Source organism: Scyliorhinus canicula, chromosome 15, assembly GCF_902713615.1.
Source record: "Scyliorhinus canicula chromosome 15, sScyCan1.1, whole genome shotgun sequence".
In the NCBI taxonomy this organism is placed as follows: domain Eukaryota; kingdom Metazoa; phylum Chordata; class Chondrichthyes; order Carcharhiniformes; family Scyliorhinidae; genus Scyliorhinus; species Scyliorhinus canicula.
Window position 1 is genome coordinate 78,650,871 of NC_052160.1, and position 25,463 is coordinate 78,676,333.

Sequence of the window (25,463 nt, forward strand, 5' to 3'; positions counted from 1 at the left end):
TGGGAGAAGGGAGTGGGTGGGGAGAGAAGAGGGAAGGAGGGATGGGACAGGGAAGGGGGTATGGGACAGGAAAGGGGGGAGGGCGGGCAAGGAGTGGGATGGAGGGGAAATAGATGAAGGAGGACATCTAATAATAATCTTTATTGTCACAAGTAGGCTTACTTAAGATACACAGAAGGAGAATTCAGAATGTCCAAATTACCTAACAGCACGTCTTTCAGGACTTGTGGGAGGAAACCGGAGCACTTGGAGGAGGAAACGCATGCCGACACAGGAGAACGTGCAGACTCCTCAAAACAGTGACCCCCAGCCGGGAATCGAACCTGGGACCTTGGAGCTGTGAAGGAACAGTGCTAATCAGACGGGTTGTAGAGGGTAGGTGCTGTTGAGGAAGCAGGGTGGCGCCAGAAGGATCTGCACAGGCTAGGAGAATGGGCAAAGAAGAGGCAGATGGAATACAATGTAGAAAAGTCTACTATACTATATACAGGAAGAATTGAGGAGAGACGGTTTTCTCAACAGGAAAAGGTTTCGGAAATCAAAGCACAAAGGGGCTATTCTAGTTCAGGATTCTCACGGTTAATATGTAGGATCGGTTGGCAGTTAGGCAGGCAAATGCAATGTTAGCATTCATGTTGAGATGGCTAGAAAACAAGAGCAGGAATGTACTATTGAGGGTCTCTCATCAGATCCCATTGGAATACTGTGAGCAGTTTTGGGCCTGTATCTAAGAAAAGGATGTGCTGACCTCGAAGAGGGTCCAGAGGAAGTTCACACGAATGATCCCCGGAATGAAGGACTTTTCATATGAGGACTCTGGGCCTGTACCCGATGGAGTTAGATGCATGAGGGGGAATCTCATTGAAACTACAGAATAATGAGAGACCTAGACAGTGAACAAGGAGGGATGATCCTTTAAAACAGAGATGAGAGGGCAGCACCGGTGGTTAACGTTGCTGCCTCACGGCGCCGAGGTCCGGTTCGATCCGGCTCTGGGTCACTGTCCATGTGGAGTTTGCACATTCTCCCCGTGTTTGCGTGGGTTTCGCCCCACAACCCAAAAGGTAGGTGGATTGATCACGCTAAATTGCCCCCTTAATTGGAAAAAATGAATTGGGTACTCTAACTTACAAAAAACAGAGGAACAAAACAGTTGACGAGGAATTTCTTCGTCCAGGTCGCGAATCTGTGGAACTCAATGCTGCAGAAGGCTGTGGAGGTCAAATCACGGAGTATCTTTAAGACAGAGATAAATAGGTTCTGATTATACAAGGGTTAAGGGAAGAAGGCAAGAGAATGTGGATGAGAAACATATCATCCATTATTAAATGAGGGCAGCAAGGTGTGTCGAGGGGTGGTGTCTGTGTTTATGGGGGGGGGGGGGGGGTTCCGTGGTGGGGAGGGATGCTGACATGGGTGGTGTTGATGTGTTGAGTTGGTTAAGCGGCGATGGCGCAGGACATGTTCGGGATGGGCGCGAGGGTGAGCTTGGTGTGGACCTGAGCAGCTGGCTAAAGAGGGTTATGGCTAATCGGTGGGAGGAGGGGGGATGCATCTAAGGAGTTTGAAGGCGGAGTTGTGTTCTTCAGGAGCCGCACCTGAAGCTGGGGGACCAGATGATGCTGAGGTGGGTGGGACTGCTGTTCCACTCGCTCCGTGATGTGAAGACACGAGGGGTGGCAGTGCTGGTCAACAAGAGGGTGGCCTTGATGTTGGCAGTATTGTAACGATTCTGGGGATATGTTCGTGATGGTTAGTAGGATGCTAGAGGGGAGTCTATGGCTTAGTGAATATATATGCCCCAAATTGTGATGATGTGGATCTCTGAGGCGGATTCTGGACCCGGAAACGCACCGGCTGAGATGGCGGGAGATTTTAATATGGTTCTGGATTCTACCTGGACTGGTTGTGCCCTATGTCCCTGAAGATTTTGGCTACGGTGAAGAAGTTATTGGGGTTTATGGACGGCATGGAGGAGGTGGTGTTGAGAGGTCGAGGGCAAAGGAGTTTTCATACTTCCATGTGCACTGGGTGTATTCTGGAATAGATTTCTTTGTTTTAGACAAGGTATTGTTGGCAGGGGTGGTTGGACAGAGTATTCGGTGATTGTGGTCTCTGACCACATACTGCACTGGGTGGATTTGCGGGTCGTGCACGTTAATGGCCACAGTGGAGGTTGGATGTGGGATGTCGCGAGTACAGTCCCAGTCTACTCAACCTCTCCTCGTAATCCAACCCCTTCAGGTTAATACCTGAGCTGGAATTTAGAAGGATGAGAGGGGGATCTTATAGAAACATATAAAATTATGAAAGGAATAGATAGGAATAAATGCGGGCAGGTTGTTTCCACTGGCGGGTCAAAGCAGAACTAGGGGGCATAGCCTCAAAATACAGGGAAGTAGATTTAGGACTGAGCTTCGGAGGAACTTCTTCACCCAAAGGGTTGTGAATCTGGGAATTCCTTGCCCAGTGAAGCAGTGAGGCTCCTTCATTAAATTGTTTTTAAGATAACGATAGTTTTTTGCAAGAATAAAGGGATTAAGGCTTATGGTGTTCGAGCTGAAAGTAGAGCTGAGTCCACAAAAGATCAGCCATGATCTCATTGAATGGCGGAGCAGGCTCGAGGGGCCAGATGACCTACTCCTGCCTCCGAGTTATCATGTATTACTGGTGGGCAAGGGGATCCTTAAGAGGGTGCGAGTGGCCATCTGTAATTATGGAGCTGAATAATATCGGGGAGGTTTCTGTCTTCACACTGTGGGGAGGGGCTGACAGCAGTGGTAAAGGGTAGTTTATATCGATTCGGAGCACAGGGACTGAGAGGAGCGGGCCTGCGAGGTTAAGGTGGTGGAGGACATCCTGAGGGTGACCGGAGATATTCGGTGGCGCCTGAGGAGGCGGTATTAAAGGCATGGCAGCGAGGCTCCAAATGGAGTTTGGAAAGAGGGTGGGACAACAATGTAGATGGCAGAGGGGCAGTTATGAGATTGGGGTGAAAGCTTTCGCCTCACTGAGGAAGCAGGCAGTGGTGAGAGAGATTGAAAGGGTGAGGAACGAGAGGGGCACGGTGTTTTCAGAGTTGGTGGGGGTGAATGTGGTTTTTGAGACCTACTATCGGAGGTCTATAACTCAGCCACGCGTTGGGGATTGAAGGGATGATGCATTTTTTGGATTGGTTGGAGTTCCAGAAGGTTGAGGAGGCGAAGGTGCAGCGACGGGTCTAGGGCACTGATTGGATGGCAATGGGTTGCGTGGGGCGATGCAGATGGGGGATCCACCAGGCCGGATGAGTTCCCAGCCAAGCTTTTTTTATTTTAGACGTTTGGTTTGGAGCTGGGGCTAGTTGGGATGTATAATGAGTCGATGGAGAGAGCCCCCCCACAACAAACGCTGTTGCAGGCCTCCATTGCTCATTTTAAAGAGGGGCAAGGATCTGGAGCAGTGTTGTTGTGTTACAGGGATAGGGTGGAAGTGACGGCTTAAGTGGGTTGGTGTAGACTCGATGGGCCGAATGACGTCCTTCTGCACTGTATGTTCTACCCAATCCCGCTGTTGAATGTCGACGCGAAGGTGCTGGCGTCGCAGATAGAGGATTGCCTGTCGGGGTAATATGAGAGGACCAGACTGGGTTTGTGAAGGGACGGCAGCGGTTCACATATGTACGGAGGCTGCTTAATGTTATTATGATGCCCTCGGAGGGAAGTGGTGGTGGCAATGGATGCGGGGAAGGTGTTCGATTAGGTTGAAATGGACTTATTGTTTGAGGTGTTGATCCGGGTTTTGGCAGGGGCTTGTGGATTGGGTTCCATTGTACAAGAAGGCGCCTAAGACAAGTGTTAGAAAGAACAAGGTTAGTTTGGGTAGCGCCCGCACTCCCGTTGCTCTTTGCCCGGAGTAATAGAGCCATTGGCAATGCAGCTTAGTGGTTGGAAGGAAATAAGACAATACAGTGCAGGAAACTGGCCCTTCGGCCCTCCAAGCCGTACCGGTCATGATACCAACCTTTGCCAAAACCCTCAGCACAGTGCCGTACCCCCCTCTACCCATCCTATCCATGTGGTTGTCAAGATGCCTTTTGAACGCTGTTATATGTATCTGCTCTCCACAACCTCCAGGCACTCACCACCATCTGCGTAAAAAATCTGCCTCGCACATCTCATTTAAACCTTGCCACGGACTTTAAAAACCTATGCCCCTGGTGACTGGACCCTCCACTTTGGGAAAGAGTGCCTGCCCATCCACTATCCATGCCACTCATAATCTTGTAGACCTCTATTAGGTCACCCTCAACTTCTGTCTTAGTCCGAGTTATTCAGTCTCTCCACATAGCTAACGCCCTCCCGATCACGCAACGTCCTGGTCAACCTCCTCTGCACCCTCTCCAAAGCTTCCACATCCTTCTGGTAGTTGGTGACCCAGAATTGTGCGCAGTATTCCATGTGCGGCTGTACCAAGGTTCTACCACAACTGTAGCATGACTTACTAGTTTTTATACTTGATGCCCCGTCCAATGAAGGCAAGCAATACGTATGCTTTCTTGACGAACTTGTCCACTTGTGTTGCCACTTCAAAGATCCGGGAACTGCAAGCTCAGATATCTCTGACTTTCTATATTCCTAAGAATTTTACCATTTACGGTATATTTCCCCTCTATGTTAGACCTACCAAAATGCATTCCCTCACTTTTGTCCTGATTAAACTCCATTTGCCATTTCTCTGCCAAGTCGCCAACGTATTCTATGTCTGCTGTATGTTCTGACAATCCTCAACACTATCTGCCACTCACCAACCTGGTATCATCCGCGAATTTATTAATCAGACGGCTACATTTTCCTCCAAATCATTATGTACACGACAACACAACAGAAGCCCAAGCACCAGATCGCTGGGACACCACTAGTCACAACTTTCATTCAGACAAACACACCCATCTGCTGCTACCCTTTGCCAATTCTGTATCCATCTTACCACCTCACCTCAAGATCCCCGTGTGACTTCACCTTTTGTACCAATCTGCCATGAGGCACCTTGTCAAAGGCTTTACTGAAGTCCATGTAAACAGCATCCACCTCCTCATCAGTCATCTTTGTCACCTCTTCAAAAACTCAATCAAGTGAGGCACGACCTCCCCTTCACAAAACCATATTGTCTATCACTATGAGTCCATTTGTTTCCAAATGGATATTAATCCTGTCCCTGGGAATTCTCCAATAATATACCTACTGCCAATGTGAGGCTCACCGGTCTATAGTTTCCAGGATTATCATGATCCAGACTGTCCACACACTACCCAAGAATCATCTTCCACAAGTCCCTTTATTTAGTGAACACTGATGCAAAGTACTCATTTAGCACCTCGCCCATTTCCTCTGACTCAATACATAGATTCCCCCCACTGTCCTTAAGTGGTCCAATCCTTTCACTGGCCACACTCTTGCTTTTTGCATATGAATAAAAAGCTTTGGGATCCACCTGAATCCTACTTGCCAAGGACTTTTCATGATCCCTCCTCACCCTCCTAATTTCCCGCTTCAATACTTTCCTACTTTCTTTATACTGTACTCCCCCAGGGTTTCGACTATATCCACCCTTCTAGACCGCATAAAAGTCTCCTTTTTCTTTTTGACGAGGTTCACAATATCCCTCGCTATCCAGGGCTTCCGAACTTCCCATACTTACTTCGTTCTCTCAGGAACCTAACTTTCCCTGAATCCTAATCAACTGTCGCTTGAAAGACTCCCACATAGAACATAGAACGATACAGCGCAGTACAGGCCCTTCGGCACACGATGTTGCACCGACATGGGAAGTCAAAACTAAAGGCCATCTAACCTACACTATGCTATTATCATCCATATGCTTATCATGTCGGATGTTGATTTACCCTCCAACAGCCGCACCCAATCCAAATTCTTCAATTCCTGTCTGATGTTGTCGTAATTTGCCTTTCCCCAGTTTAGCACCTTAACGCGAGGGTTGACCTCATCCCTGTCCAAAGTACCCTAAAACTTATGGAATTGTGGTCATACTCCCAAAATTGAGCGGGGAGGTGTTGAGCACCGAGTTTCTTTGTATGCAGATGACCTTCTGTTGTATATTTCGTATCTGTTTGGGAGTTTCGATAGGATTGTGGGGATTCTGGGTGAGTTTGGCTGCTTTTCGGGTACAAATGAATATGGGGAAAGGCGAGGTGTTCCCAATTAATGCCCGGGGATAGGCAAGGAGGATGTGGGAATTGCCATTTTGAGTGGTGGGGGCGAGTTAACGCTATTTTGGAATACAGGTGGCGCAGCTGAGCCCAGCTCCATAAGCTGAACTTGGTGTGGCTGGTAGAGGAAATGAAGGTGGACTGGAAGAGTTGGTGAGGCGGCTGTAGACTGTGAAGATGATGGTGCTGCTGAGGTATTTCAGGCCCTCACGTTTTGTTCCAAAGTCCTTTTTTAGGAAGGTTGATGGAGTGATTTTGAGGTTTGTGTTGGTGGGTAGGCTTCGCGGGTGAGTGGTGTTCTTGTAGAGGGATTGAAGGAAGGGGCGTTTAGCATTGCCGAGCTTGTTGAATTACTGCTGGGCAACAAACATTGCAATGGGTAGGAAATGGGTGATGGAGGAGCTGTCGGTTTGGGGGTGGATGGAGGCCACCTTGTGTGAGGGGGCCAGCTTGAGGGCACGTGTTGGCGCACCTTCTGGTCTCGCTGGCTTGGGACTTCACGTGTCCGGTGGTGGAAGCAGCACTGGGGTTTGGACCCAGTGTCGACAGCACTTGGATGGAAAGCGCGCTGCTGTAGGTGCCGATTGGTTTGTGCCAGTGGTGTTTGATGCGCTGTTCTGGGAATGGCGGCAGGTGGAGATAGAGTACTTCAGGGATTTGTTCATGGGAGAAAAGTTTTCAGACATGGAAGAGCTTTAGGAGACGTAGTTAAGTAGGGTGCTCTTTCGAAGGACTATGCAGACTCGACGGGCTGAATGGCCTCCTGCACTGTCAGAATTCCATGATTCAGTTACCAAGGGGAACAGATTCAAGTATCTGCAGGTTAGGGATTTTATTAGGAAGGATGGTGCCGACCTTTCTAATGCTGCAGGATATGTTTCTGTCCGATGATGAAATTGGGGCGGTAGGGTGTGGACAAATATGGGGAGCTGATGAAGAGGGAGTGTGTTTCCATGGAGGAGGTCAGGCGCAGGTGGGAGGAGGAGTTGGGAACCTGACTCTGGAGGGACGCTCTGCGGAGGGTGAATGCTTCTGCGCCATGTGCTAGGCTAAGTCTTTCCAATTTAAGGCGTTGCATAGAGCCCACATGACGGTGTCCAGGGTGAGTCGGGTCGTCTTGGGGGTGGACGATGTGTGTTTCCGGGGGGGGGGGAGGAGCCAAGCATATGTGTTTTGGACGTGTCCAAGGGAGTTTTGGAAGGGATTTCTGGGCGTGATGTCAAAATTTTGGGACTGGAGGTAGCACCGAGTCCGGAGGTGGCGATATTTGGAGTGTTGGAGGAACTGGGAGTAGAGGTGGGCTGAGAGGCCAATCTCTCAAGTTCCATGACAGTTGGCGGGACTCTGAGCTGCCAGAGGGCAAGTGATTTGGTACGTAATAGTAACAGAGGCATTGGGAGGGAGGTTAGTGATGTTGGTTAGTGTATATGCCAAATTGGGACGATGTAGGGTTTCTCAAAAATGCTCTGCTGCCATTCGGGTTTGGATACGCAACAATTAATACTGGGAGGGGATTTGAGTAGAGTGTTCGATCTGAAGGCGGACAGGTCCAAGCCGTATTCATTAACCCCTTCGGGGGTTGGGGTGAGGGCGAAGGTGTTTGGCCGCGTTTATGAAAGAGATGGGGTGTTTGAACCAGTGGAGATTTTTGCACCTGCGGGAGAGGGAGTATTTGTATTCACCCAGTGCACAACGTGTATTTGAGGATTGACTTTTTGTGATGGGAAAGGTGCTGTTAGCTGGGGTGAGGAAGGCTGAGAATTCTGCTGGACCCTGCTTCACACTGGGTGGATATGGTCATGGAGATCCGATGTGGGACTGTTGGCAGACTCCCATTTTACCACAAAAATTTGGAAGGTGATTGAGGATTACGTATAGTTCAATAAGAATGGGAGGCCTCGCCGTCAGTATGGGAAGCGTTGAAGACGATAGTGAGAAGTGAGGTCATCTCGTTCATGGCACAGGTGGACAGGGAGGAAAGGCAAGTGGTTGAGAGAGGAGATTTTGGAGTTCGATTGTAACCAGTTTCCCCGTGGGAACCGGGGCGGCGAGAGGGGGAGGACACTGGGGCGCGAGAGGGAGAGGGGCCGGGAGTTAGAAAAAATAAAAATAAAACTAATTAAACATTAATTAATTACTTAATTATAATTTAGAGGGGTATCTGGACTTCTGGTGGCGTATGCGAGGGGGCGGCCACATCAAGAAGAGCTCCCGCCGGTGGCCACGATTTGTGGCGCTTTCGGGGATTCATTGATCACCCCCCCCGACTATCGTCGGCCTTTGGGGCCGTCACGGGCAGCTAGTAGGGCCGGTTTGAAAACCAGCGAGGAACGTGACACAGCGCGGGTGTCGGGCGGCGGGTTCTGCGCTGGACCCAGCGCGCACGAAGGCCAGAGCAGTGGAGGCGGAGCCAAAAGGAGGCCAAGGCGGCAGGCCCGAGGCCAGGGCGCGATGTAGGTGGGATGTCCTACATTGGATGGCTCCCACCTAAAATGAAATACGGCTGAAGTCCGGTCCCAGGGGAACTCTGGAGGGATGTAAAAGAGAAGAGAAAGAAGTTTGGAAGTTTTTTTTTCCTCCCCTATTTTTGTGTGAAGGAAGAAAAATTTTGTTTTTTTTCGAGAGAAAAAACAGATTGATGAAGGACAGAAAGGGTGAAATGGGGAAAAAAAGAAAGGAAAAACAATAAGCCGCTAAAGGATGCGAAGAGCAGCGTCGAAGAAAGGAGGGAAACGGCTAACCGCTGAATATGAGGACAAGCACAAGTGCTGACGATGGCGAAAGCCGAACCGCATGGTGGGGCCGCACTACCTACGGTGGAGAAGATGACCGAGGTGATGGCGACGGAGGTGGAAAAACAGTTTGCGAGGCAGATGGAGGCCTTGAGGAAGGAGACGGCGATCGCATTGAAGTCATTGGTGGAGGAGGCAATCGCCCCGGTGAGAGTAGCTGTGGCAAAGTCATCGGTCGAGGTGAGAGAGCAGGGCGAGAAGATGAAGGAAGTGGAGGAAGCCGTGTCACAGCACAGTGACCAGTTCACCTCGATGGGGGACGAGCTGCGGAGGGTGGTGGAGGTCAACAGAGGACTCCGAGCAAAGCTCGAGGACTTGGAGAACCGCTCAAGGCGGCACAATTTGAGAATTGTGGGATTGCCCGAAAGGTCAGAGGGCCGAAGGGTCAGAGGGCCCAAGGCTAACAGAATACTTTGCTAAGAAGTTGGCGGAGTTGATGGGGGAGGGTGAGAACACTTCCTGGTACAAGCTAGACCAAGCTCATCGGTCATTAAGGCCAAAGTGAATGAGCTGCCAAGAGCAGTAATTACCTGCTTCCATAAGTACTGCATGCAGGAGAAGGTATTAAACTGGGCGAAGCAGAAGCGTGAGGTGCAGTGGGATGGTGCTGTAGTTCGGATCTACCAGGACATAACAGTGGAGTTGGCAAAAAGACGAGCGGCGTTCGGGCGAGTGAAGGCGGCACTGCACAAAAAGGGGTGCGATTTGGAATGGTGTACCCGGCAAAGCTGAGGGAAACGTATAACGCCAAACACTTATTTTGAGACAGTGGAGGCGGCTGAGGCGTTCGTGAGGGCAGAAGGCTTGGGACAGACGTGAGGAGCGGAGCTGGAAGAGAGACTGGACTGTGTTTGGGCAGCTGGAAAATGTATAAATGCTGCAACTTTCTTTTTACTGATGTGTATTGCAATTTACTTCTCTTTGCATTGTTACAGAGTTCAAGTTAATGGTTGGGTTGATTGGCGTTCTGTGTTGCGACGGTTATGTCTTATTTTAGGGAATTGTATGGGTTGGATTGTTTTTGTTTTTTCTTTCTCGGACTGGGTGGAAGGGGACGATATATCTTGGCGGGGGAAGCCACCCGCGCTAGCTAACAAGTCGGCGAGTGAACGGAGGTGAGAGGAGGACTGCGGACATTGGAGCCTGGATAGCAGGTTTCAGTGGGCCTACGAGGCGAGCGAGGGGGAGGAAGGGATTGATGCTGGGAGATGTTTTCTCAAGGGGTGTGTAGGGGTTTTTGGGAGGGGGGGGAAGGGGTTTGATGTTAATAATGGATAGGGGTGGGTCAGGCTTGTGGGGTAGGGCCTGGTGGTATGCTGATGGTGGGCAAGAAGGGTGTGGTGGGGGGGGGGGGGGGGGGGGTGTGCGAGACCCCCAGTGAGGATAGTCACGTGGAACGTGAGAGGTCAAGGGTGCTTGCGCATCTTAAACATTTGAAAGCCGATGTGGCAATGCTGCAGGAGACTCCCTTGAGGGTGAAGGACCAGGTGAGACTTAAAAAGGGCTGTGTTAGCCAAGTGTTTGATTCTGGATCTGATGGAAGGGCTCGAGGGGTAGCGATACTGGTCAGCAAAAGGGTATGCTTCCAGATGGAGAAGGTGGTGGCAGATCAGGGGGGTAGATATGTGATTATGACAGGGGCGCTGGAGGGGAGATTAGTGGCGCTGTTAAGTGTATATGGTCCCAATTGGGACGATGTGTGATTCGCGAAGAAGGTGTTTGGGGCCATCCCAGACTTGGACACACACAGCCTGATTGTGGAGGGGGGGGGGACACTGGAACTTGGTGCAGGAGCCAAGGTTGGACAGATCACGGCCGCGCTCGCTGGTTCCCCATCAGGGTGGGGCGAAGGCGCTGGCTGGGCTAATGGTGGAAATGGGAGGGGTGGACCCTTGGATGTTCCTGCACCCAAGGGAACGGGAGTACTCGTTTTTCTCATCAGTCCATAAGATATACTCCCGGATTGACTTTTTTGTGGTGGGTAAGGCTTTGCTAGCTGGGGTTAAGGGGATGAAATACTCAGCAATTGCAGTGTCAGATCATGCTCCGCATTGGGTGGATATGGTACTGGAGAAGTGGGTAGCGCAGAGGCCGGGGTGGAAATTGGATGTGTGGCTTTTGGGGAATCGATTGTTCTGTGAGAAAATTGAAAAGGTAATTAAGGAATATGTAGGTTTCAACTGTCCGGATGAGGTGTCGAAGGCAGTTATCTGGGAGGCTCTAAAGGTGGTGGTGAGGGGTGAGATAATTTTGTTTAAGGCCAGGGTGGGCAAAGAGGAGAGGTTGGAGCGGCAGAAGGTAATAGATGAGATGTTGTAGGTAGATGGGAGTTACACAGAAGATGGGGACCCAGAGAAACTGGAAAAGAGGAAAGAACTACAGGCGAGCTTCGACCGACTGTCCACCAGGAAGGCGGTGCGCCAACTGAGACGAGCAAGGGGTGCAGTTTATGAACACGGAGATAAGGCGGGCGTATGTTAGCAGGTCAGCTCCGGAGGGAAGCAGTGGCAAGGGAAATTCTTCAGGTGAGGGATAGGGCAGGAAAGTTGGCGGTGGCTCCGGATCTGAGTAACAAGGTTTTTGAAGAGTTTTATGAGAGGTTGTACAGGTCAGAGCCACCTGGGGAGACCGTGAGATGCAGGAATGTCTAGATGGGTTGGAGTACCCATCTAGGGGAGGGGTTCAGGGCTACATTTGAAGGAGCAATAGTGGAGCAGGAGATTAAAGATGCGATTGGGAGGATGACTGCATCGGGGAAGGTGGCAGGGCCGGATGGGTTTCTGGTGGAATATTATAAAAAATTCAAGGATAAGCTGGCACCCCTGATGGTGGGGATGTTTGAAGAGGCGATATGGAAGGGGGTGTTATCACAAACCTTGGGGCAGGCATTGATTTCACTGTTGCTAAAAAAAAATAAGGATCCAATGGAATGTGGGTCGTGTAGGCCCATATCACTTCTGAATGTGGATGCAAAAGTATTGGCGAAGGTACTGGCGGGTAGGCTGGAGGAGTGCCTCCCGAAGGTGATAGGTGAGGATCGGATAGGGTTCGTGCGAGGGAGGCAGCTTTTTTCGAACATTAGGAGGGTATTGAACGTCGTGGCACCAGTGGAGGGGCAGGAAACAGAGGTGGTTGTGGCACTGGACGCCGAGAAGGCGTTTGACCGGGTGGAATGGGGTACTTGATGGCAGATCTGGAGCGGTTTGGGATTGGACCAAGATTTGTGAACTGGCTAAAGCTACGATATAAGGAGCCGAAGGCGAATGTCCACACAAACAACATCAGCACAAGATACTTTTCTCTCCACCGTGGGATGAGGCAGGGATGTCCTATGTCATTTGGCCATTGCATTGAGAAGTTCGGGAGCATGGAAAGGAGGAAAGGAATAGTGCGGGGGGGGGGGGGAAAGAGCATAGGGGGTCCTTATATGCCGATGACTTGCTGTTATACGTGTCGGAACCGAGTGTGTCGATAGGGGGAATATTGGAGCTACTGTGAGTATTTGGGTCTTTCTCAGGGTACAAGCTGAACCTAGACAAGAGTGAGTATTTTGTGGTGTCTCGGCAGGGGTGGGGGGGCCTGCCATTCCGTAGGGCAGGGACTCACTTGAGGTATCTGGGGGTGCAGGTGCCCGGGAGTGGGGGAGGCTTCGCAGGTACAACATCTCTAGTTTGGTGGGGAGAGTGAAAGCCGATCTGGCAAGGTTTGATGGTCTCCCTCTGTCACTGGCGGGTTGGGTACAGGCGGTTAAAATTAACGTGTTGCCGCGATTTCTGTTTATTTTTCAATGCCTACCGATTTTCCTACCAAAGGCTTTTTTCAGAGAGGTTGAGGGAAGGATTACCTCGTTCATATGGGGAGGGAAGGGGGCCAGAGTGAGAAAGGTGCTGCAGAGGGGAAGGTTTAGGTCTTCCGAACCTGATGTATTATTACTGGGCGGCGAATGTGGAGAAGGTGCGGAGCTGGGTCAGAGGGGTTGATTCCCAGTGGGTCAGAATGGAGGAGTTTGTGCAGGAGGTCGGGACTGAAAGCACTAGCAACAGCGCTGCTCCCGATAGCTCCGGGGAAATACTCAGGGAGTCCAGTAATAATAGCTTCATTGAAAATCTGGAGGCAGTTTCGCCAACACTTTGGGTTGGGGGCAGGGTCAAGGGAAATGCCGATTCGGGGGAACCACAGATTCGAGCCAGGGAGGTGGGATAGAAATTTTCGGAAATTGGAGGAGAAGGGAATTAAGACGCTAAAAGATTTGTTTCTTAGGGGTCGGTTTGCAGGATTGAAGGAGCTGAAAACGAAGTATGGGCTGGAGCAGGGGAAATGTTTAGATACATACAGCTTCGAGATTTTGCCAGAAAGGAGATACAGAGCTTCCCGGAGGAACGCCACCACATTGCTGGAGGATGTGCTGACGACAGGGGGACTGGAGCAGGGGGGATTGTCAGTGGTTTATGGAGCTATTTTGGAAGAGGATAAGTCATCACTGGAATAGATCAAAGCAAAGTGGGAGGAAGAGTTGGGAGAGGTTATAGAGGAGGGGTTCTGGTATGAGGTGCTCTGGAGTGTAAATGCCTCCACCTCGTGTGCGAGGTTGGGGCTGATACAGCTGAAGGTGGTATACAGAGCACACCTCACGAGGGCGAGGATGAGCCGATTCTTTAAAGGAGTAGAAGATGTGTTTGAGCGTTGCGGGGGAGGTGGGGGTGTGCCTGCTACTCACGTTCATATGTTTTGGTCCTGTCCAAAACGAGAGGATTACTGGAAGGAGGTTTTTCGGGTAATTTCCAAGGTGGTGCGTGTGAAACTAGACCCGGGTCCCCGCGAGGCCATATTCGGGGTGTCGGACCAGCCAAGGTTGGAAACGGGTGTGGAGGCAGATATTATAGCCTTCGCCCATTGATCGCCCGAAGGTGGATCTTGTTGGGATGGAGAGCAGCCTGTTGGAATTTTTGACTCTTGAGAAGGTTAAGTTTGAACTGATGGGAACGACGGAGGGGTTCTACAATTCATGGGCATTATTCATTATGCCTTTCAAGAACTGGATAACATCGAACATTAGTTGGGGGGGGGGGGGGGGGGGGGGCTGTGTGTATTGAGGGTAACTATGGGTGATCCCTGATGCCTTTTTGTCATTTGTTTATGGAAACAAGTTAGCCAGGAAGGACCTAAAGGGAGAGTTACACGAGGAGAGGACACGAAAAGTCATTGGCGGATAGGATCAAGGAAAACCCTAAGGCTTTCTATAGGTATATCAGGAACAAAAGAATGACTAGAGTAAGATTAGGGCCAATCAAGGATAGTCGTGGAAAGTTGTGTGTGGAATCAGAGGAGATAGGGCAAGCGTTAAATGGATATTTTTCGTCAGTGTTTACACTGGAGAAAGACAATCTTGTTGAGGAGAATACTGAGGTTCAGTCGACCAGGCTAGATGGAATTGAGATTCACAAGGAGGAGGTGTTAGCAATTTTGGAAAGTGTAAAAATAGATAAGTCCCCTGGGCCCGATGGGATTTACCCTAGGATTCTCTGGGAAGCCAGGGAGGAGATTGCAGAGCCTTTGTCCTTGATCTTTATGTCGTCTTTGTTGACAGGAATAGTGCCGGAAGACTGGAGGATAGCAAATGTTGTCCCCTTGTTCAAGAAGGGGAGTAGAGACAACCCTGGTAATTATAGACCTGGGAGCCTTATTTCGGTTGTGGGTAAAATGTTGGAAAAGGTTATAAGAGATAGGGTTTATAATCATCTTGAAAAGAACAAGTTGATTAGCGATAGTCAACACGGTTTTGTGAAGGGTAGGTCATGCCTCACAAACCTTATGAGTTTTTTGAGAAGGTGACCAAACAGGTGGATGAGGGTAAAGCGGGTTGAGGTGTATATGGATTTCAGTAAGGCGTTTGATAAGGTTCCCCACGGTAGGCTATTGCAGAAAATAAGGAAGTATGGCTTGAAGGTGATTTAACGGTTTGGATCAGTAATTGGCTAGCTGAAGAAGACAGAGGGTGGTGGTTGATGGCAAATGTTCATCCTGGAGTTCAGTTACTAGTGGTGTACCGCAAGGATCTGTTTTGGGGCCACTGCTGTTTGTCATTTTTATAAATGACCTGGAAGAGGGTGTAGAAGGATGGGTTAGTAAATTTGCAGATGACACGAAGGTCGGTGGAGTTGTGGATAGTGCTGAAGGATGTTATAGGATACAGAGGGACATAGATAAGCTGCAGAGCTGGGCTGAGAGGTGGCAGATGGAGTTTAATGCAGAATAACTAATACATGTAATACATGTAATACAAAGGGGCAGCAGGGTAGCATGGTGGTTAGCATAAATGCTTCACAGCTCCAGGGTCCTAGATTCGATTCCCGAACCTAGTTGGGTTACGGGTATAGGGTGGATACGTGGATTTCAGTAGGTGATCATGGCTCGGCACAACATTGAGGGCCGAAGGGCCTGTTCTGTGCTGTACTGTTCTATGTTCTATGTTCTAAGTGTGAGGTGGTTCACTTCGGAAGGAGTAACAGGAATGCAGAGTACTGGGCTAATGGCAAGATTCTTGGTAGTGTAGATGAACAGAGAGATCTCGGCATCCAGGTACATAAATCCCTGAAAGTTGCCACCCAGGTTAATAGGGCTGTTAAGAAGGCATATGGTGTGCTGGCCTTTATCAGTAGGGGGATTGAGTTTCGGAGCCACAAGGTCATGCTGCAGCTGTACATAACTCTGGTGCGGCCGCTCCTGGAGTACTGCGTGCAGTTCTGGTCACCACATTATAGGAAGGATGTGGAAGCTTTGGAAAGGGTTCAGAGGAGATTTACTAGGATGTTGCCTGGTATGGGGGGAAGGTCTTACGAGGAAAGGCTCAGGGACTTGAGGTTGTTTTTGTTAGAGAGGAGAAGGCTGAGAGGTGACTTAATAGAGACATATAAGATAGTCAGAGGGTTAGATAGGGTGGTCAGTGAGAGTCTTTTTCCTCGGATGGTGATGACCAACACGAGGGGACATAGCTTTAAATTGAGGGGTGATAGATATAGGACAGAGACAGTTTCTTTACTCAGAGAGTAGTAGGGGTGTGGAATGCCCTGCCTGCAACAGTAGTAGACTCGCCAACTTTAAGGGCATTTAAGTGGTCACTGGATAGACATATGGATGAAAATGGAATAGTGTAGGTCAGATAGGCTTCAGATGGTTTCACAGGTCGGCACAACATCGAGGGCCGAAGGGTCCGTACTGCGCTGTAATGTTCTATGAAACATGCGGGCTAATGTTTTGGGTTTGGTGGGAGGATGGGATTGTTGTTATTGTTATGGGGATTGACATATTTGTTGCTGATTATTGTTTATTGTTGGTGGGTGTAAATTTGGGAGAAAATGTGAAAAAGGAGAATGAAAATATGAAAAAATAAAATAATTTAGAGGGGTATCTCAGACAGAGATCGGAGAGTACTGTATTTAGCTTTCACGTTTATCGTAGAAATCTAGTGCCAGGAAACACAGTTAACAGTAACTTTAAAAAAATTTTTAAAATTTAATTTACTAATTAATTAGCGCAATGTCAATTAGAGAGGTACAGTGCTCTGACTGTGAGATGTGGCAGGTCCGGGAGACTTCCAGCGTCCCGGTTGGCTTCATCTGCAGAAAGTGCACCCAACTGGAGCTTCTCACAGACCGCATGGTTCGGCTGGAGCAGCAGTTGGATGCACTTAGGAGATAGCAGTTATATAAATGCGGTTACACCCAAGGTGAAGGCAGAGAAATGGGTGACCACCAGAAGGGGCAGGTAGTCAGTGCAGGAATCCCCTGTGGTTGTCCCCCTCTCGAACAGGTATACCCCTTTGGATACTGTTGGGGGGATAGCCTTTCAGGGGAAAACAGCAGCAGCCAGAGGAGTGGTACCACGGCTGGCTCTGATGTTCAGCAGGGAGGGTCAAAGGGCAGAAGAGCAATAGTCATAGGAGACTCTATAGTCAGGGGCACACATAGGCGCTTCTGTGGACGTGAAAGAGACTCCAGGATGGTATGTTGCCTCCCTGGTGCTAAAAACGTGGATAAACAGCTGTTGTAGGAGGGAGGGTTTCCATTATCTGGACCACTGGGAGCTCTTCCGGGGCAGTTGTGTCCTGTATAAGAAAGACGGGTTGCATCTAAACTGGAGAGGTATAAATATCCTGGCTGCGAGGTTTGCTAGTGTCACACGGGAGGGTTTAAACTAGTATGGCGGGGGGTGGGTACCGGAGCAATAGGTCAGAAGGTGAAAGCATTGAGGGAGAACTCGGGGATAGGGCCAGTATGGCTCTGAGGAAGAGCAGAGAGGGAGATTTTGCTGAAAACAGCGGGTCTGCTGGCCTGAAGTGCATATGTTTTCATGCAAGAAGTATTACGGGTGAGGCAGATGAACTTAGAGCTTGGATTAGTACTCGGAACTATGATGTTGTTGCCATGACAGAGACCTGATTGAGAGAAGGACAGGATTGGCAGCTAAACGTTCCAGTATTTAGATGTTTGAGGCGGGATAGAGGGGGATGTAAAGGGGTGGTGGAGTTGAGCAACTGGTTAGGGAGAATATCACAGCTGTACTACGGGAGGACACCTCAGAGGGCAGTGAGGCTATATGCGTAGAGATCAGTAATAGGAAGTGTGCAGTCACAATGTTGGGGGTTTACTACAGGCCTCCCAACAGCCAGCAGGAGATAGAGGAGCAGATAGGTAGACAGATTTTGGAAACGAGTAAAAACAACAGGGTTGTTGTGATGGGAGACTTCAACTTCCCTATTATTGACTGGGACTCACGTAGTGCTTGGATGGGGCAGAGTTTGTAAGGAGCATCCAGGAGGGCTTCTTAAAACAATATGTCGATAGTCCAACTAGGGAAGGGGCTGTACTGGACCTGGTATTGGGGAATAAGCCCGTCCGGGTGGTAGAAGTTTCAATGGGGGAGCATTTAAGGAACAGTGACCACAATTCAGTAAGTTTTAAAGTGCTGGTGGACAAGGATAAGAGTGGTCCCAGGATGAATGTGCTAAATTGGGGGAAGGCTAATGATAACAATATTAGGCGGGAACTGAAGAACCTAGATTGGGGGCGGATGTTTGAGGGTAAATCAACATCTGATCTGTGGGGGGCTTTCAAATGTCAGTTGAAAGGAATTCAGGACCAGCATGTTCCTGTGCGGAAGAAGGATAAATACGGCAAATTTCGGGAATCTTGGATGATGAGAGATATTGTAGGCCTCGTCAAAAAGTAAAAGGAGACGTTTGTCAGGGCTAGAAGGCTGGGAACAGACTAACCCTGTGTGGAATATAAGGAAAGTAGGAAGGAACTTAAGCAAGGAGTCAGGAGGGCTAAAAGGGGTCACGAAAAATCATTGGCAAATAGAGTTAAGGAAAATCTCAAGGCTTTTTACACGTACATAAAAGGCAAGAGGGTAGCCAGGGAAAGGGTTGGCCCACTGAAGGTTAGGCAAGGGAGTCTATGTGTGGAACCAGAGGAAATGGGCGAGGTATGAAATGTATACTTTGCATCAGTATTGACCAAAGAGAAGGAATTGGTGGATGTTGAGTCCGGAGAAGGGTGTGTAGATAGCCTGGGTCACATTGAGATCCAAAAAGACGAGGTGTTGGGCGTTTTGAAAAATATTAAGGTAGATAAGTCCCCAGGACCTGATGGGATCTACCCCAGAATACTGAAGGAGGCAAGAGAGGAAATTGCTGAGGCCTTGACAGAAATCTTTAGATCCTCACTGTCTTTAGGTAATGTCCCGGACGGCTGGAGAATAACCAATGTTGTTCCTTTGTTTAAGAAGAGTAGCAAGGATAATCCAGGGAACTACAGGCCGGTGAGCCAAACATCAGTGGTAGGGAAATTACTGGAGAGAATTCTTCGAGACAGATCTACTCCCATTTGGAAGCAAGTGGACGTGTTAGCGAAAGGCAGCTTGGTTTTGTGAAGGGGAGGTCGAGTCTCACGAACTTGATGAGGTCACAACGATGATTGATGCAGTTAGGGCAGTGGATGTTGTCTATATGGACTTCAGTAAGGCCTTTGACAAGGTCCCTCATGGCATACTGGCACAAAAGGTGAAGTCACACGGGATCAGGGGTGAGCTGGCAAAATGGATACAGAACTGGCGAGGTCATAGAGGCAGAGAGTAGCAATGGAAGGGCTCTTTTCTGATTGGAGGGCTGTGACGAGTGGTGTTCCGCAGAGATCAGTGCTGGGACCTTTGCTGTTCACAGTATATATAAATGATTTGGAGGAAAATGTAACTGGTCTGATGAGTAAGTTTGCAGACGACACAAAGGTAGGTGGAATTGCGGATGGCGATGAGGACTGTCAGAGGATACAGCAGGATTGAGATCGTCTGGAGACGTGGGCGGAGGGATGGCAGATGGAGTTTAATCCGGACAAATGTGAGGTAATACATTTTGGAAGGTCTAATGCAGGTAGGGAATATACAGTGAATGGTAGAACCCTCAAGAGTATTGACAGTCAGAGAGATCTAGGTGTACAGGTCCACAGGTCACTGAAAGGGGCAATACAGGTGGAGAAGGTAGTCAAGAAGGCATCCGGCATGCTTGCCTTCATTGGCTGGGGCATTGAGTATAAGAATTGGCAAGTCATATTGCAGGTGTCTAGAACCTTAGTTAGGCCGCACTTGGAGTATCGTGTTCAATTCTGGTCGCCACACTACCAGAAGGATGTGGAGGCTTTCGAGAGAGGGTGCAGAAGAGATTTACCAGGATGTGCCTGGTTTGGAGGGCATTAGCCATGAGGAGCGGTTGAATAAACTTGGTTTGTTCTCACTGGAACGACGGAGGTTGAGTGGCGACCTGATAGAGGTCTACAAAATTAGGAGGGACATAGACAGAGAGGAGAGTCAGTCTTTTTCTCAGGGTAGAGGGGTCAATTACTAGGGGGCATAGTTTTAAGGCGCGAAGGGCAAGATTTAGAGGAGATATCATAGAATTTACAGTGCAGAAGGAGGCCATTCGGCCCATCGAGTCTGCACCGGCTCTTGGAAAGAGCACCCTACCCAAGGTCAACACCTCCATCCTATCCCCAAAACCCAGTAACCCCACCCAACACAAAGGGCAATTTTGGATACTAAGGACAATTTATCATGGCCAATCCACCTAACCTGCACATCTTTGGACTGTGGGAGGAAACCGGAGCACCCGGAGGAAACCCACGCACACACAGGGAGGATGTGCAGACTCCGCACAGACAGTGACCCAAGCCGGAATCGAACCTGGGACCCTGGAGCTGTGAAGCAATTATGCTATCCACAATGCTACCGTGCTGCCCTTATAAGAACATAAGAACTAGGAGCAGGAGTAGGCCATCTGGCCCCTCGAGCCTGCTCCGCCATTCAATGAGATCATGGCTGATCTTTTGTGGACTCAGCTCCACTTTCCGGCCCGAACACCATAACCCTTAATCCCTTTATTCTTCAAAAAACTATCTATCTTTACCTTAAAAACATGTAATGAAGGAGCCTCAACTGCTTCACTGGGCAAGGAATTCCATAGATTCACAACCCTTTGGGTGAAGAAGTTCCTCCTAAACTCAGTTCTAAATCTACTTCCCCTTATTTTGAGGCTATGCCCCCTAGTTCTGCTGTCACCCGCCAGTGGAAACAACCTGCCCGCATCTATCCTATCTATTCCCTTCATAATTTTAAATGTTTCTATAAGATCCCCCCTCATCCTTCTAAATTCTTGTACGAGGCAAGTTTTTACACAGAGGGTAGTGGCTGCCTGGAACTCGCTGGCGGAGGAGGGTGGTAGAAGCAGCGACGATACTGAAATTTAAGGGGCATCTTGACAAATACTGAATAGGATGGGAATACTCTAGAGGGATACGGACCCAGGACGTGTAGAAGATTTTAGTTGAGACGGGCAGCATGGTCGGCACAGGCTTGGAGGGCCGAAGGGCCTGTTCCTGTGCTGTACTTTTCTTCTTTTGAAGGTATACGGAGGATCTGACTCCGGGTCTTGTGAGGAGAAGGAGCTACATGTGAGGTTTGATCTTCTGTCCACAGGGAAGGTGGCTCGGCCGCTGCGATGGGCAAGGTGTGTTGTGTGTGAGCATGAGGAGAAGGCCAGCTGCATGTTGGCTGGCCAGTTCTGCCGGCAGGTGGTTGTGAGAGGGATTGTTGGGGTCAGGAATGCAACGGGAAGGGAGAGCTGGTCATGGCACCTGAGCAGGTGAGCAAAGTTTTTGTATAAGTCAGAGCCTCTGGAGGATAAGTCAGATATGAGCAAGTTTTTGGTCAATTGGAGTGTCCTGAAGTAGGAGAGGGTAGGATTGGAGAAGCCAGTGGGTTGGAAGAAGTGCAGGTGGTTATCAGGAAAATGCTTGCACCGGGTATATAAAAGGTTTAAGGATAAGCTGGCGCTGCTGTTGGTGGAAATGCTTGAGGACATGATGTTTAGGGGGGTATTGCCAGAGACGATGGGTCAGGCATCCATTTCATTGCTGTTTTAAAAAGGATATAGATCCAGTGTAATGTGGGTCGCACAGGCCCATATCTCTGTTTAATGTGGGTGCCAAGATATTGGCGAAGGTGCTAGTGCTCGGATTGGAGGAGTGCCTTCCAATGTGATTGGGGAGGATCAGATGGGGTTCGTAAAGGGCTGGTAGTTGTCAAATGTCCAGTGGCTGTTGAATTTGGTGCTTTCCCCGGCAGAAGGGGCAGCACGGTAGCATTGTGGATAGCACAATCGCTTCACAGCTCCAGGGTCCCAGGTTCGATTCCGGCTTGGGTCACTGTCTGTGCGGAGTCTGCACATCCTCCCCGTGTGTGCGTGGGTTTCCTCCGGGTGCTCCGGTCTCCTCCCACAGTCCAAAGATGTGCAGGTTAGGTGGATTGGACATGATAAATTGCCCTTAGTGTCCAAAATTGCCCTTAGTGTTGGGTGGGGTATCTGGGTTATGGGGATAGGGTGGAGGTGTTAACTTTGGGTAGGGTGCTCTTTCCAGGAGCCGGTGCAGACTCGATGGGCCGAATGGCCTCCTGCACTGTAAATTCTATGTTCTATGTAAAGATGGTGTGGTGGTGCTGAGTGCAGAGAATGCGTTTGATTGGTGGAGTAGAGTTATCTGTTTGCGGTGTTGGAGAGGTTTGGGATTGGGCCTAAGTTGAAAAATGAAATGAAAATCGCTTATTGTCACAAGTAGGCTTCAAATGAAGGTACTGTGAAAAGCCCCTAGTCGCCACATTCCGGCGCCTGTTTGGGAAGGCTGGTACAGGAATTGAACCGTGCTGCTGGCCTGCCTTGGTCTGCTTTCAAAGCCAGCAATTTAGCTGTGTGCTAAACCAAGGGACAAGCTTGTGACATGGGTGAAATTGTATAAAGATCCCATGGAGAGCACGAATAAATTAGATGAATTTGGGATACTTTCTGTTGCACAGAGGAATGAGGCAGGGATGCCATATGTCCCCTGCTTCTGTCTGCACTGGCAATGGAACCCCTTGACCATACCGCTGAGGTGCTTGGATAAATAGAAGGGGGTAGTGAGGGTGGGGTGAAACATAGGGTGTCCCTGTGTGCTGATGATCTTTTGTATATTTTGGACCCGAACTCTTCCATGGGAGATATAATGGGACTGCATAGGAGATTTGGTTCATTTTCGGGCTACGAGCTGAACTTGGGTAAAAGTGAGTGTTTTGTGGTGTCTTTTCCAGGAGTCAGAGTGGGTGGGTGTTACCATTTCAGGTGACAATGACCCACTTCAGGTATTTGGGAATGCAGGTGGCCCAGGATTAGGCCCGTCTTTGTAAGTTGAATTTTACTGGTCTGGTAGCTAGGGTTAAGGTGGATCTACTGAGGTGGGATAGTCCTGTCGTTGGCCAGTTAGGTGCAGGTTTTTATTTTTAGTCCAGTGCCTGACTGTCTTTCTGCCGGGGGTGGGCCTTCTGAACTTGAACTTGGACTATTACTAGGTGACAAATGTGGAAAAAGTGCGGGGTTGGAGCCTGGAGTTGGTATTTTGGGGGTGAGGATGGAGGCAGGTTCTTGTAAGGGGTCGAGGTTGCAGGCGCTGGCAATGGCACCACTCCCGTTTACCCCAGGGAGGTATTCTGGGAGTCCTGTGTTGGTTGCGACGCTGGCAGCACTTTAGGTTAGGGGTGGGGTCGAGGTTGAAGCCGAGGGAACCAACGGTTTGAGCCAGGGAGGACGGATGCAAGGTTTTAGGGATGGGAGGAAAGAGGGGTGAAGGAGATGAAGGGCTTGTTTTTGGAAGGGCGGTTCACACGTTTAGAGGAGTTGGGGGTAAAGTTTGGGTTCCTGTGTGAGGAGGGTTTTTGATGCATGTAGGTTGGTGCGGGACTTGCCAAAAAAGGTCTTTCCGACCTGTCTGGTAGCACCTTCCTCCTCATTGCTGGAGGAGATGTTGGTAATGGGGTTGAAGGGTGGGTTCGTCTCAGCGATTTATGAGAAGATTTTTGAGGAAGGTGAGGTGTCTCTGGAGGTCAAGTGGGAGGAGGAGCTGGGGATGGCGCGAGAGGAGGGATTGTGGTGTGAGGTACTGGGGAATGCCTCAACCTAGTGTGCGAGGCTGAGGTTGATACAGCTAAAGGTGGTACACATGACCTCGAGGATGAGACGGCTGTTTGAGAGGTAGGTGATATTTGTGAACGGTGTGGAAGCGGCCCAGCTAATCATGTATATATGTTCTGACCTGCCCGAAGTTGGAGACATTTTGGATGTTGTTTTTCAGCACCATGTCGGTGATCTTGCATGTGGACCTGGAGCCCAGTTCCCTGGGGACCATATTCAGGGTGTCATAATTCCCTGGAATATCTCTGCTACCCTTCTTAAACAAAGGGACAACATTAAACAAAGGGACGCAATCCCTCCTCTCGCGCCATCCCCAGCTCCTCCTCCCACTTGACCTCCAGAGACCCCTCGCTTTCCTCAAAAATCTTCTCATAAATCGCTGAGACGAACCCACCTTCCAACCCCATTACCAACATCTCCTCCAGCAATGAGGAGGAAGGTGCTACCAGACAGGTCGGAAAGACCTTTTTTGGCAAGTCCCGCACCAACCTACATGCATCAAAAACCCTCCTCACACAGGAACCCAAACTTTACCCCCAACACCTCCAAACATGTGAACCGCCCTTCCAAAAACAAGCCCTTCATCTCCTTCACCCCTCTTTCCTCCCATCCCTAAAACCTTGCATCAGAGTTGAAGGTGGGGGTGGGGGCAGATGTTTTAGCCCCCGTCTCAATGATCGCTCGCAGATGGGTTTTGTTGGGGTGGAGGTCAGCTTCTCCACCTTGTGCCTCGATGTGGCTGGGGTCTATTGGAGTTCCTGCATTTCGGGAAGTTGAAATTTGCCCGAAGAGGGGTGACTGAGGGGTTCCACAAGAAATGGGATTTGTTCATTCTGCATTTTGGAGAACTGGTTACCGTTAATTGTTAGCAGGGGAGGAGGTGGATTAGGGGCTGTGGGGGGAGATTTTGTCCGTTCCGGGGGAGGATTTTGTGTTGGGTTTATTTTTGTGTTGTAATGTTTTTCAAGTGTTAAAAATTTGAATAAAGATACTTTTGAAAAATGTCTCTAAAATGTTTTTCAAAAGAAAAATTAAAGGGGGAGGCAGTGGTATTGTCACTGGACTAGTAATCCCGAGACCCAGGGTAATGCTCTGGGGACCCGTGTTCGAATCCCACCACTGCAGATGGTGACATATGAATCCAATAACAATCTGGAATAAAAAGTCTGGTGATGGGACCATTGTAGATTGTCACAAAAATCCATCTGGTTCACTAATGCCCTTTACGGAAGGCGTGGCAGAGTGGTTAGCATTGCTGCCTCGGCGTCAGGCACCCCGGTTGAATTCTAGCCTTGGGACGAATCTCAAACGCGCAATAAAGAGGGCTAAAAGGGGTCATGAAATATCTTTGGCTAACAGGGTTAAGGAAAATCCCAAAGCCTTTTATTCGTATATAAGGAGCAAGAGGGTAACTAGGGAAAGGATTGGCCCACTCAAAGACAAAAGAGGGAATTTAGGCGTGGAGTCAGAGGAAATGAGTGAGCTTCTTAATGAGTACTTTGCATCGGTATCACAAAGGAGAGGGACATGATGGATGTTGAGGCTAGGGATGCATGTTTAAATACTCTAGGTCATGTCGGCATAAGGAAGGGGGAGGTTTTGGGTATTCTAAAAGGAATTAAGGTGAACAAGTCCCCAGGACCGGATGGGATCTATCCCAGGTTACTGAGGGAAGTGAGGGACGAAATAGCTGGGGCCTTAACAGATATCTTTGCAGTATCCTTGAGCACGGGTGAGGTCCCGGAGGACTGGAGAATTGCTAATGTTGTCCCTTTGTTTAAGAACGGTAGCAGGGATAATCCAGGGAATTATAGACCTGTGAGCTTGACGTCAGTGGTAGGCAAACTGTTGGAGAAGATACTGAGGGGTAGGATCTATTCACATTTGGAAGAAAATAGACTTATCAGTGATAGGC

At 49.4% G+C, this 25,463-nt stretch overlaps 1 protein-coding gene across 2 annotated transcripts in view; it reads left to right on the forward strand.

The window, feature by feature from the left end:
* Positions 1 to 25,463, forward strand: part of ipo9 (importin 9) — a 210,315-nt gene that overhangs the window by 925 nt on the left and 183,927 nt on the right. The gene's annotated exons all lie outside the window — the stretch shown is intronic.